We start from the raw sequence: 14,161 nt of genomic DNA, 5'->3' as shown, positions 1-14,161 counted from the left end.
ACCACATAAATCCAGGAAGAGCCAAATTTGAACAGAAGAAAGTGGTTCCTGACACAGCATACAGATCTATAGTTTTTACCGAAGCAAGCTGTGGATTCTAGAGGTTTACATGGGCCAAAACAGGAAACTTGAGAAGAACGTGAAAAAGAAAGTGGTTGCATTTAACTAAACATGCAGAGCCCACATCAAGATTAGGAAATCCCTGATCTCAAAATATTTGGAGGCTGGGACAATATTACAGAGTTTATTGTACACATATGCACTGTTCTTACTCTTTCCTAGGCTGATAGCTGTTGTTGGAGACAGGATGCTAGGTTGGATAGAACTTTCCTCTTACAAATCTTCACATTCATATATTCATAATTCTATGCTGCCATACAATAGTGAAAAATAATTTGCCAGACTATATTGGCTGAATTAAGGGTAAATAACCCCTAGCCAGGGTGCCTCTTGCATACAACCTGGTCACTGATTATGAAAAATGTGTCTGCCTCAATAGTATTGCACAGCACAGTTTGTGTGACTGCTGGAACATAAGAGGAATGCAACTATTGGAACAGAAAATATAAAAAATGTTACCAGTGACCAGATCTCCTTGTTATAAGAGTTTAGTACAGAGTTCCTCCCACAAAAGAGAGGTAATAAAGTCATTAGGTTGAGCAAGAAAACAGCTACATCTAGTAGTGCTTTCTCTGTGCCAACATTCAGGCAACAGCTAAGAGAACACTCTAAAAGAAGGTTTGAATGAATGAACTCCTCCAGACATCCTTTCTATGAGGCTCTTCTCTTCTGAGAAGTCCTGACTAGTGGACAATGATAGTTGCACAAATCTCAGACACTCTACCACCCAGATAATTCCATTGAGAATAACAATTATTTGAAATACCAAACACTTAATACCTCAAATTGAGACAATTCATATTCCATCATTCTGCTTCCAATTAAATTTTCTGTATGCTAATCATCCAGAAAAGAAAACACTTTACCATGTAAAGTGTACTACTAAGTGAGTTAGAGAGAAGGAAATATGCCTTTCACAGTAATTCTCTAACCTTTTTAACCACAGAGTTTGTAGTCCATGTCTAAGCATCGATTTATCAAAAGATGTAAGCAATGCTCATCTCTAAACACATTAAAAAACCTACTGACTTAAAAATCACGTACATTGCTGAATAAATATGATATTAAGCCTAAACTAAGGTTGCCCTAACTATCATTCTTTAAAAGGAACTGTGAGTCATTAGATAGGATTCTTTGTTTTTTAGATATCGTATCCTCATAATTGTCCTCAGACCATCAATTAAGTCCACAGAGAAATAAGGAATATATTAAGATATAAAGAGCAAAAAGCATCTTCCCACTAAAATAAATGCAGTGTAAAACAGTTTAAATTAAGCTAAATTAAGAATTTCTAGAATAGCAGTAACTGTATATTATACTTTATCCTTTGTAGATCAGATAGTTCCCACTTTCACTGTGGTTATGGAGACGTCACTCTTCTCCTATGGGATGATTTAACAGGAAGCCCTAGTTAATACTTCACTATTTAACCTATTCTCCCTTCTAACTTCCCTTCATAATATTGAGCTACCTATTAGTTATGTTACTCAGTGGAACTATGCCTTAATCTCCTAATGATTCTATTAGTATTTAGTTTAATTCTGCAGTGCATTTTTTAAAATATTATCTATGAAAGCTGGTCTGCAAAATAAGGTCTTATTGTCCAGTGTGAACATGTGTATAACTTCAACCAAGATGAAGAGACCACAGGAAGTTCAGTGTCATCTGCCAGGAATATGATGACATTTGGAAGACAGGGTGGGAGGAAAGGATATTACTCAGTAAATTTATTATTTTATGGCTTACCAAGATGACCCTGATCCTGAGATCAGTGCTCATTTATCCAATCTGCTGTAACAGAATTTCACAGGCCTTTATTTTTTTTCCCCTCTGAAACTATTGCTGCAGACAATTGGACTAACAGTATTTATTTTGGTTTACTTTAACATTATTTATTTTTCATTAGAAGCTTATTGATGTCATTAGAAGCATGTCTCTTACTCAGATTTATTCGTCTATGGTTTCTTGTCTCCTCACTAATCCCTTACTTAAACAATGAATTTACATTCATTTTCCTCTAGTCCTCTAATGCCTCTGCTTATTTCTTGAGAAGCTATTAAAAACATCTCTATTAGTGAACAATCTCTCCTTGTCACCACCTTCAGATTTTAGGGTGCATAACCCATATGGCTTGGAGTTCAGCTTGTCTTTGGAAATATTGACTTACGCCAGACTTGTCCTAGTGTGATTCCTAATGTTCTCAGTTGACTTTTAGGGAAAAAGTGCATTGCTCTATCCAGGCATTTGTTGATGGGGAGAGAGTGAGAAGACAGCTCCCCCCGCCATTGTGAAACATGGAGTACATGTTGAACTGCAGAATGATCTGGGAGAGGAGATGGTTATAATCCCTCTAGTCTCTGGAAAATACATTTTAGTATATGGGAGAGTGACAGGAATTGTTGCTAAAAATATGTATGTTTATCCTCCTCTATTTCTAAAGCAACTAAGGGAAATCTAATTTTCAATGAGGCCACCTAAGGAAAAAGTTCCAGTTTCATGAAGATTTGTTTAGGGCCCCAGCATCTTTAAGTAAGAAAGGTTAGGAGCTGAACACTTAAAATTCTACCACAATGAAGGGGAAGAATGAGATACCTCAAGATGATAGTTCTTTCCAGTGAAAATAAACATGCCCACCAACAGGAGATTAAAGAAGGATTCCTCTGAGTTTACTTAGAGGTAGTTTCATACGTGACTTTTACATTGTATTTAAGAAAATTTTATTTTCATTTGATAAAAGGAATATTTTGTTTCAGGATTTGGAACTGTACTCTGGTTTTCTTCTCTCAGCAGAATGCCCTAACATCTATGCAATGGATTCCAGTGCTTCTATGGTTGCTTTCATTAAAGCTGTGCCAAAAAGACTAAAGTCTTGCCAATAGCTTGGCAATCAGGTCTCCCTTCTGAGAACTCCAGTTCTTTCTTAGAGTTTCCATTTCCTGGTTAAGTGCTAAATATTAGATTAAGCAAAAGGCAAGGGCAACAGTCACTACCTTCTGGAGTACTGTAACAGAGCTTCCCAAATCCATTAAGCTGTATTTGGCATCCAGACAGATCACTGTAATCAGGTTACTTTTTTTTTCTCCTAAAGTATTCAGTCCTGCTCTGGAATCAGGTGATAAACCATGAGAATGTCACAACAGAAACATATTTTGATCCTTTATGCAAAACTGGGGATGTAAAAAACTACAAGTCCTGAGAAGGGGCTGGAGCAGAAGGAAAGGAGTGAACAGCAGCTGTATACAAAGCTACATCTAAGACAAAGCTGCTTATGTGGATGAAGCTATTCACAAGAACCAGGTTGTATGTTTATCTTAAACCAACATGGGGCTTCTGGACTTACTCCTCAAATCTATATGAGAGGCAACGAGGACTCTGTTGAGAGAATAGGATTATTCTGGAGATACCCCTTTTTATCAGAGACTTTCGCTAAAATAGTAATGAAGAAGAAAGTGTAGAAAGAATGATAACTCACTTTTCTTCAGCAGAAATTAAAGATTTATTGGGTAAAATGCCTCATCATACTACTCCCAAAATATATCTAAATAAATTATTACATTGCAAACAGTCAGCACATTACAACATTAAAAAAATCCTGAATCTGTTTATGCCATGCTACTCATGTTTTCATACTTTGTTCAGAGGGTAAAAAAAGGAATTGAACTTTAAAAGCATTAATGTATAGAATTATCTAAAATCATGCATTACATAAAAGCAAATGATTTCTGAAGCAACAATTATAACAAAATTTTGCTAAAATATATAAGCCAAAAGAAATACTAAATATTATAATCAAAGCACAGAGCATAAAATGTAAACAAATACCCATTAAGATCAAACTGAACTGAGGAAACAAAGGAAATGTTTCAACATTCAAAGCAGCTGAGCATATTTTAATTGAAAGCTATCACCTCAATTAAACCTTTTAAAACTTTTAGTTCAAACTGGGGAGTATTGATATGGTCAGTTATTCTACGTCAGCAGTTGAGTCCGACACATCTGTTGGAGGATAGTAAATGCTTAAATCAGTTTGGCTGAATTTGAAAAAGCACTGCCATCTATACCTTTAGGTTAAGTTCCAGCCTTAGGGGCTGATTTCCTGCCAACACAAATGCCATGATTCTGAAAAAATACCACTTTTCCATTTTGATCAAAGGCTATCTAGAAAAACTCTATCTTTTCCATTTGGAGTAAAACCTCTTCTCCTCCTGAAGAGAATTTCTGAAAATTTTTTCCGACAATCCACAGTACTTTTTAAAAAGGGCTGTAGGGAGCAAGTATTATGTGCATTGTTTCAGTCTGCACTTACATCATTAATAATAGTCTACATAACTATTTTGTGTAGAGACCCGTGGAAATTATCCTCTAGAAACATGGACACATTCATACCAAACTGTTACTGGACACCATGATGATGAATACTCAGTAATCCAAAATAATGATTAAGATTCGTGATTAAATGATAATACTGAGTGAACTAAATTTGAGGAAACACATTTTCACATATATCTAATTGTTTGGAATGCAATATTAGTTTCAGAGCATGTGAAAGTTATGGTATGAGCCTTTTGTCTGTTATTTGAGCTAAACTTTATGGAACTTGGTTCTGTTATGGCATTTGTCTTTTAAATAAACGGAACAACACTTTTCTGTACAGACTGCTATGAGTCTGATACATTCTATAGCGCTTGCAGGTAAGTTTCGTATCAGGCAGACTGTGTAAGTGGAAGTTTTGTACAGAACCCAGCCTAATTCAAGTTCCAGATAGGAAGTGAAGAATATGGAGAGAACAACTTGGGAAGAAAGAATATTTAAGTCTTTGTTTCCAAGATGCTTGATTTTTAAAGACAAAAATGGAAGGATAAGTAGTACCTTTAAAAAAAAATTGTTGGTGTGGAATTGAGTCCTAAATAAAATATTGGATAATCAGGAAAATACACTTTTGAATGAAACTGCAGACTGTTTTACAGTGGCAGATTATAAGCACATACAGCCTACTGACTTTTGCTTGGCAGTTTAACGAAGCTGAAATGACAACTGTTGTCTGTCTGCAAAGAAGCAGGAGTGTGAGTGTCCCAGGTCTTGGAGGAGGGCATCTTAAAACAGATGGTCAGATCATCAGTGATGTTAAAGTGATGTTGTGCTTCCGTTGCCTTCATTTGTCGTCTGCTAACCTCTACATTTGTAAATTCATAGAACAAGGAAAATTTCCCCTCCTCAAATTATATCTCTAATCTTTACATTCACCTGTTTGGTTGGTTGGTTGGTTTTGTTTAACAGAATAAAGACTGTTTTAAATGTCTTTTTTCTTTTCAAATAGTACCTATATCAGACTGCTAGGTAACAGATCTGGAAATCAGAGATCTTTTTGCAATGCACCCCATGCTTCCAAGAGCTCTTAAAATTAAATAATTAAATATTTCATTTATGTGTCACTGCATTTTCATTTAGGCTGTGCCAAACTTAAGGAGAGTACTCATTAATCTTGAATGGCCCATTCATGAGTTGCCAAAAAAACCCAGAATTATGGGTTACATCCTACTTAGGATACGTGGAATTATTTACTGTATTATTCTGGCTTTTTATATTTTTTAATGCATTAAAAAAAAAAAAAAAGGCTACAGTTTCCAAATAAATATTTTTCAATAAATACCTGTGATAGTTTATAATAAAAAGCTGAAAGTCAGGACAAGAGGGAATGGCCTCAAGTTGCGCCAGGGAAGGTTTAGACTGGATATTAGGAAGTATTTCTTTACAGAACGGGTTGTTAGGCATTGGAATGGGCTGCCCAGGGAGGTGGTGGAGTCCCCATCCCTGGAGGTGTTTAAGAGTCGGGTCGACATAGCGCTGAGGGATATGGTGTAGTTGGGAACTGTCAGTGCTAGGTTAATGGTTGGACTGGATGATCTTCAAGGTCTTTTCCAATCTAGATGAGTCTGTGATTCTGTGAAAGGAGAAATAACACAAGTGAAGACCTAGCCTCCCCCACCAAAACTTTATAACAGAAGGAAAGCAAAGTAAATGTACCTTTACAAAAAATTTTTGTCTCTGCAAACTCAAGATTAGGAAAAGGTATGATAGGACACTGTTAATATAAGTAAAATAGAAGCTTGACAAAACAGGAAACCCTTCTTTCTGGAACCTCCCAAATACTGAACAAAACAAAAATTCTAGAACACAGTTAATCAGGTACTGTATTTAGTGATCACGCAGAAAAAGAGACTGATATCAGGTGATTAATTTCCCCGTTAAAAAGTATGTCATGAAATTGAAACTTGCATCTGGGCATACAAAAGGAGAGTATTTTACAAAAGGGTTTATTTAAGTATTTTTGCTCTGTAGTGTGCATACACCTTCTAATTTGAATAGGACATAAGAAAAGCAACATTGTTATTACTCAATACATTACATTACTCAACTTTTTATTCAAAATGTAAAATTATTTGGGACGTCATGTATCATATGATATTTCTGATTATGCCTGGTCAAATGAAGCAATGAAAGGCAGCTTTCCCTTTCCAAAGTATTTCTGTCATGTTCTTCATTATCTACAACCACATCTGTCTGTAAACATTAAATTATTCACTCCCACATCATCAAAAAACATTTCTGTGTCTTGTGGGCCTTTTAGGGGATTCAACACATCAAAACAAAAACTTGCACTGAGCGAATGACACATGGACTTATAAAATATGTTATTACATGAGGTCTTCACATAACATCCAGTAAATTCGTTTTCAGATTATAGGTCTTCAGTTACCACCTACTTCCAGAAGAAAGGATGTTTGTTTTCAGAGGAAGTACATTCATCATGAAAGTTTGATTAACCATTGTAAATGGTGACTTCTTAATTCCTACTTCATGTACTATGTGCTTGTTCTCTACAGCAGTCAGAGGACAGGATTTTCGGAAGACAGACTATATGCTCATTCGTACAGGTCTTATTATGCTCTCAAGCACTGCTTTCTGGGGTTTTTTCCAGCACACTGAGGGAATGTGACAATCAGTCCTGCTAAAGACCTGAACAGTAATATCTATAAAATGGTCTTAATGTCAGTAGCCTCATGACTTCACCTGCAAATCCTAGTCCTCTGCAGCCTCTTAATCATTGTCTTGAATATAGCAATTCTGAGTTACAGAATCACAGAAATGTAGTTTTAGAAAGAACTTGAAGGAATATCTAGTTTATCTGCACCATGTCACAGTTTACCAGCATATTCCCTCAACAGTTACACAATCTCCAATCTTAAAAATCTCCAACAAGAGATCCTACAAGCTCCATACCTAGTCTGCTCCACAGTTTCTCTACCCTTATGTAGTTAGATTGTTTTTCTAATAACAAGCCGAAATATACTTTTCTTCAAATGGAGCCAGTCTTTTCTCCTCTTTCTTTCAGTGGCAGTGGAGAACATACTGGAAAAACAGTCATCATAATTCCTCTTCAGCTTCTCTTTTCCATATTAAACAAACTCAAGCCTCTTAACTTCTTTCATTGTTTTACAGAAAAATTCATGTTAATGAAGCACAAAATAGAACCAGCATTTTTCCAGCTTCTTCACGCTGTTGTTCTATATTGAATTTATGTCCCCTTGGATAAGAAGGACATCCTTTTTAGCTGCCTAACCAATTACTCCCCATTTTCAGTTCAACAGAGAAAGCATGTGAACAAATGCAACTTCAGATGTCCTTTCAGTCTGCCTGTTCTGTCAAAGTAAGTTTAAACCTACTCCTACATTCTTTCCAGCAGTTATAATTGGATGATACATCCTTAACTTAAGAGAATGTCAAGGTATGTCTGAAATACAATCCCTAACATTCCTTATTTTCCCTTTTAAAAAAATCAGTTGGTTTTGCCCCTCTCTTATGATCTCCTCTCTTCATCTTTCACAAGTCTGAAGCACAATCACTAAGAGTTTAAAGGATTACTTTTTCTACTTCTTTAAGTACTCAGGAATAAATTACATCAGAGCATGCCAACTCAAAGATTTACCTTGGCTAAATAATACATATTGGCTACAACTCTGATTTACACGTTAAAAGTAATTATTTGGTCAAATTAACTTTCCTTGTGAAAAGAAAACATCTTTTATTTCAGTTTCTTTCTTGTCCATATCAACATATGTCCATGTCCATACCATATCAAGATTTTGGTTTTGTTTTTTTCTTTTTTTTTTTTTTTAATATTTACATATACTTTGTAGTATCTTAATTTTGCCTCATGTTCTTGGCTAATTGAGATTCACTGGTTTTTCAGTCTGCTCACTTCATACTTGTGTGCTCCTCTACACTCATTTATGCCTACAAAAATTTTAGAGATTGGCAAACATGATATGCAAAGAATAATTCTTAACATGATACAAACAGGAATCTGACTCCAACTTTTTACTATTATCCTTTGAAGTTCTTTGTCTTTTGTTGCCATGGCTGACAGATCTAGATATGACAATGTCACTTATCACATTCTAAATTAATTTCTAGATTAATTTCTATTTTGTGTATCTTTGTGTATACATCAATGTTCTGCAAATGCAACATCTTGAACTTAAGAAACTGTTTTAATCAAGCTCCCCTACTAGTTACAAATCCTTTCAAATATTATTTTTAAAGAATGGATTATTTTTTCTTTTTAACTTTGCACAGGTGATCTCTTTTCATATATTCATATATATTCTTGCTCCAAACCAGCATTTTCTTCTAACCTTAGAAAAATATCTTTGGAATACTAGGAAAAATCTAAATGCTAGAATATGCTAATCAAATATTTATCTCTAAATTGTGCTGCCATATATACTTTCAGATTACATATTTAGGTATCATGCTAAACAGCTTCTAAAGTACTCAACACTTCATTCATTTCAAGGGGACTTGCTAGATTTCCTGGCTGTTTTGAAAAGGTAGCCACTTATTTAGATGTCTGCATAAGTAGAACTTTCATGCTGAATGTCCTGGGCTTGTCATTTTTGTAAACAGTTATGAAGAGGAAATGAAGAATTTTAGGAAAATTTGGTAAAAAGATTATTTCCTTATAGTTACTATAATCGGGATCGCCACTCTTAGCAATGTTATCTTTATTAATTTGTGCTGTTATATGCATTTAAATAATTCCCTTATATATGAAATAAAACTGAATTCATCACAACAGATTCACTGACCTGAAGTTATTGGAAGAGTTTAACCAAGAGCTGCTTTTCAGTAACCATAAACAATTTCTCTCTCCTTTCCTCTTCATGTTGCTTTTCCCAGTAAGTCCTTCAATTTCAAGATAGACCACAATGTACTTTACAGTACATGCACTCTTCTCACCAAACTATGGATAAGCCATAGAGCAAATCTTAAGAAATTCCATTATTCCAAGGCAGTATACATATTTGTACCTCAAAAAATATTTCTAAAGGCTGACTTTTTTTTTTTTTCCCCCTCTTAAAGAAGTTTATAGCCTTAAAGTTCTGCCTTTTCCTTTTATGTCTTGTGTCACTGGCTCTTCAGACCTATCTACAAATGGTAAAATCTGGTTAGTTCACAATTCAGGTGTTTCTCATCTATTTTTAGCCTGGCTTATTAATGAAATGTGACTTAATGTGATCACTCATTTTTCCCTTCTGTGTCAAAGTCAGGCTCTTCTTAGCATGTTGATCTGCTGGATCAGAATCAGACAGATTTGACTGAGGATATGGAAGTATCCAGAATAACATGTACTTTCACATTACATGAAAACAGTTTTCTGTGTAAACAAGAGTAACCCTCCCAGTGCCCACACTAAGAGAATGACAACACTCAAGAGCTCAAACCTTAAATCTTACACATCAGAGACTTCAAACTGGAGCTCAACTTCCAGACACAAATCTACTTCTCTCAAAGTTTTTGTTGCACTTTTCTCAAAACTTGTTGTCACTGATGCTCTGAAACTTTTCCCTCTCCTCTTAGTACTGTATTTGGCACCTCTGACTTCTCTACATTACCATATAAGTGTGGCTTTTGCTTTGTGTCAGAATAATTTGGTCTTGGGAGCCTTTGTGATTCTCTTCCTTCTCTTCCTCTGAAAAGTGATGTCTTTCAAAAATACCATAGCAATTTCCATTACCTCATGCTCAGTAAACATGTTTCATTCATCTGCTGCAATTACCCTGTACAAAATCGGGTTTTAATATAATCCCATAACTAATTAAAACCTAAAGTACAATTCATGGAAAAAAATCACAATCTTATATTCGTTGGGCAGAACATTCAAAAAGTTTCAAGAATCTAACCACATTAAATCTTCAACTAAAAAGTATGTCCTCAGCCAAAAATGAGACTGAACAGATCAGTTGGGTAAATAAAATTAGAAGATTCTTTGAAGACCGTAATTCTGAATAGTCAAGAGTAGGTGTGAGTAGTCCATTAGGAGAGGCAGCTCTAAACTCTTCTACTCTATGAATAAAACTCCATTACAGGTAGGTTACAAGAGAGTAGTGGGAGCAGATGACCTGTTGTTATGCTCCACGGGGGTGACTCTAGCTCTCCATGGAACCCTAGCTGGGACCTGTCACTTGTTCCCTGGAAGGGAAAACCTAATTCTCCCCTAACTGAAAAGTTGTTTCTGCAAGGTTCACCTATACAGTTTTTCTTCCTCGAGTAGTGGATTGACTCAGAGTGTTCAGTGGGCTGAAAGGCCTACAGACAGGCCTGTAATAACTTCCAACCAGAAGGAGGTTTTAGCTGTCTAGTCATGCTCCCTGTCCAGCTTTCTGGATGCAATCTAAGTGAGCCTTTTGCCTGTGGCCAAATTGCACAACACCAGGTCTGAGGCTAAACAGCTTTGGTGCATCTGGATACTCAGTTTCAGAAGATTTAGGCTGAGAATGTACTCCTCCAGTGGTCATTTTCAGATGGTTCAGCTCTGCCAGTCTTGCAAACCAAGGCATGTAAGATGAAAAAGGCATTGTATTTTTCTGGTATTACTCTTGCCAAAGGCAAAATTCTTGGTGAGTGCTGCTGGGTTTTTACTCTTCACTACACCTAGCACTAGAAAACTCCATTCCTCTTCACATTAGACCAAGGAAAGTTTTCTTCTTTCTTTTTTTTTTTTTAATTTATTTTTTCTATTTTCCTCCCCTCTACCTAGCTTTTCAAGAAAGGAGATATGTCTACAAGTTAGTCCTTATGACTTGTGTTGCATCACTTTCTGTGTAGTCTGCCAGCAGGTTCTACAACCTCACCAGGCATAATCAGTGACAGAGTAGGAATGTAGCATAAGAACCCTCCTAGAACTTGTGGGCCATGAGTTAAGTTCAGGTGAAATACCTTTGTCTGGGAAACAGTGAGGTTTACACCTTTCTGCTCCCAGAAGGATTCCTAAATAAGATGAAGGAATTCATCGTAAGAAGCATAACTCACAATATGTACATATTGTGAGACTGTGGAATAAGCAATCATGGAATAAGCAATCTAAACTTCATAATTCCATCCTGCTCATATTCAGTTTTTATTAATAGTCTCTGTATATGTGTGCAGGATTAACATTGTAAAGAAATTCTGGTATCTTGATTTCTGCTGAGAAAGGCTTAGCAAGGTCATACTTGGAAGAATCTGGCCCACAAAGAATTTCTGAGATAAATTGATGATTTTAACAGGTCCTGTTCACCATCACGGTTATAGTAACATAGGTATTCATTTACTTGATTCAGCTCCAATTCTATGATTAAAAATCAGAAATCTGACTCCAAACTTCATCTTTTCAAGTGTTAGGCCCATTCAAGCCGCAGGTGATATCTCAGCATTATCAGATTAGGGTTCAGGGTGGGCAGCAAACATAACCTAAAAAGAAAATTTTACAAATGGTTAGCAGGTCCACTCAGTGGCTTTAAAAAAGAAAATTTCAAACACTTGCACAGTATTTTGTAGTAGTAACTCCTTAGGAAAAAGTAGTAACAGTTTCTCTGAAATAATTTCAGGACATGGATTCAGTGCTATGACACTTTGCCATCCAGTTTCACTCCCTGCTTATTTAGGTCCAAGAATGTAGCAAGGGAAAGAGGGAGATGGAAATGACTGAGAGAATGGAAGATGAGGTTTGTTTCAGGTGTTTTAACTCTCTGCTTTGAAAACAGGGAAATATCTGTTTGACTTCCATGTGAAAAAGGCATTATTAAGAGACATTCCTAATAAAATTCATCGTTTGGTTGCTTTTTTGTGCCTGGAAGTCTGGCACTGAGTAATCCCTCCTCACTTCATTGGCAGTTTTCATGTTTTACTTCCTTTTGCAGCTCCTGCTATGAGTTAAACCTTTGAGATTATTCAGTTTCTTTACCAGTAATTATCATAACAATTTAACTAGAAAATTTAATGGAATTACTATAGTGAGTAATGTTAACTCATGGGAGAAATAATTGCAGAACAAACCTTTATCTTATATTACTTTTCTATAAAATTATTCAAAATATGCAGCCCATCTGTGCTGCCCTTACTCATTGTTTATTAATGTGTATGTTAAGCATACAGATTGTTTTAAGTGAAATTAATTATCCGTTAAGGTATAACTCACTAAGCCAATGGGTTCTTTTCAATGGAAAAACTACATTGCAGAAAATGCCATTAAAACATGCAAGCAATAGAAATTCAACTGTCTTTAAATTCTATCTCATATCCTTAATTAATGAACAAAATTATGAAACTGAAATAGTTCCACTGTTTTACCCAAATCAATACCTGGGTATTCTCCAATTAGAAATCCAATAGGAATTAAATGATACAATTATCCTTTTTTTTTTTTTTTTTTTTTTTTTTTCCAGCAGATATTGTGTGAGATGCAACCATTGGAAAATTAAGCATAATTTGGCCCAAGTACCAGAAAACAAACAACATAAGTGGAATGGTTCAGACTATGGTTACACATGGGAAATGACAAGAATTTAATAAAGTTTCACCTTGTATCTATATGAAAGTTAATTTAAGATCCCAAGTGAATTTGGAATAGATTCTGATGAATGACACCATGTGCCAATACTGTTCTAAATACCAGCTGCCTTGTCAATTTAAATTGAACAGAAACAAGGTACTTCAGTATTTGAAAATTGTTATTAGTAGACCAATTCATCACCTCTTGAATGAGCACTATCAGAATAGTTCACTAAGTAAAAATCTGATGTCCAGATTCATTTGAATCTGGGACTTCAACTGAGATATCCAAGTTATGATGCTTATTATCCTAAACTCCTTCTGTAGTCAGCAGGAAAAAACCCCCAGGTACTTTCAAAAGCAGCTTCATTCCTGAGATAGATGGCAGTGCCTTCCTTTCTATTGACTAGAGCAGTTTACAGCAAGATTTCTAAAGATGCCTGCATCTTTAGAAAGACAGATGAATACAAGCCTTACAAAGTTAAAACCTTTGTTCTTCGCTGGGGTTTCTTACTGTATGTATGCTTTTGACCAAGCTGTGATACACACAATAATTAATAATTGCAACATATGAGGCATTATGAACATTTTGTTTGGGATAAAAAACCCTCAAGTGCAATAAAAATTTGGGAAATTGGCCTATTTTTTAAATTTTTTTGAGTACTAAACTGAAACCATATAAATTTTGAAGTGCTCCTGGTTAATGTTCACATCACAGAGTGATTAGTGTTCACATTCACAAAGGAAAGAGACCTGGAAAACCTTATAACATTGACCAAAAAAAAAGAAAAACTAAAATAATGAAAAAAATGCATTATAGTTTTTTTTTCAGTTCAACTGCTTTCGCTGAAATAAACTTTTATGTAGAGAAGCTCACTAGTATTGTTCCCAAATTCTTATTAAACTTTCAGAATAAACTAGAACTACAAATTAAAAGATGAAATAATTTTTGATTGACCTTCAAATTACATGTCTCCACTGACATTTCCATTGAAATCAGTAGAACAGCCCATTTTTCAGATACTTAAAAGCTTTCAAAAATTGTAATTTAAAGTCTTCCAAAATTTAAAGATATAAAAATATCTTTCTGAATCTCTAGAAGTTCAATAGCCTACTTAACTGAAAAGCTGTGTGTACTCAGCCATTCTGTTATCCATTTCTCAACTCA

Source organism: Strix uralensis, chromosome 1 (genome assembly GCF_047716275.1).
Source record: "Strix uralensis isolate ZFMK-TIS-50842 chromosome 1, bStrUra1, whole genome shotgun sequence".
Lineage (NCBI taxonomy): Eukaryota > Metazoa > Chordata > Aves > Strigiformes > Strigidae > Strix > Strix uralensis.
This window is presented reverse-complemented; position numbering follows the sequence as displayed.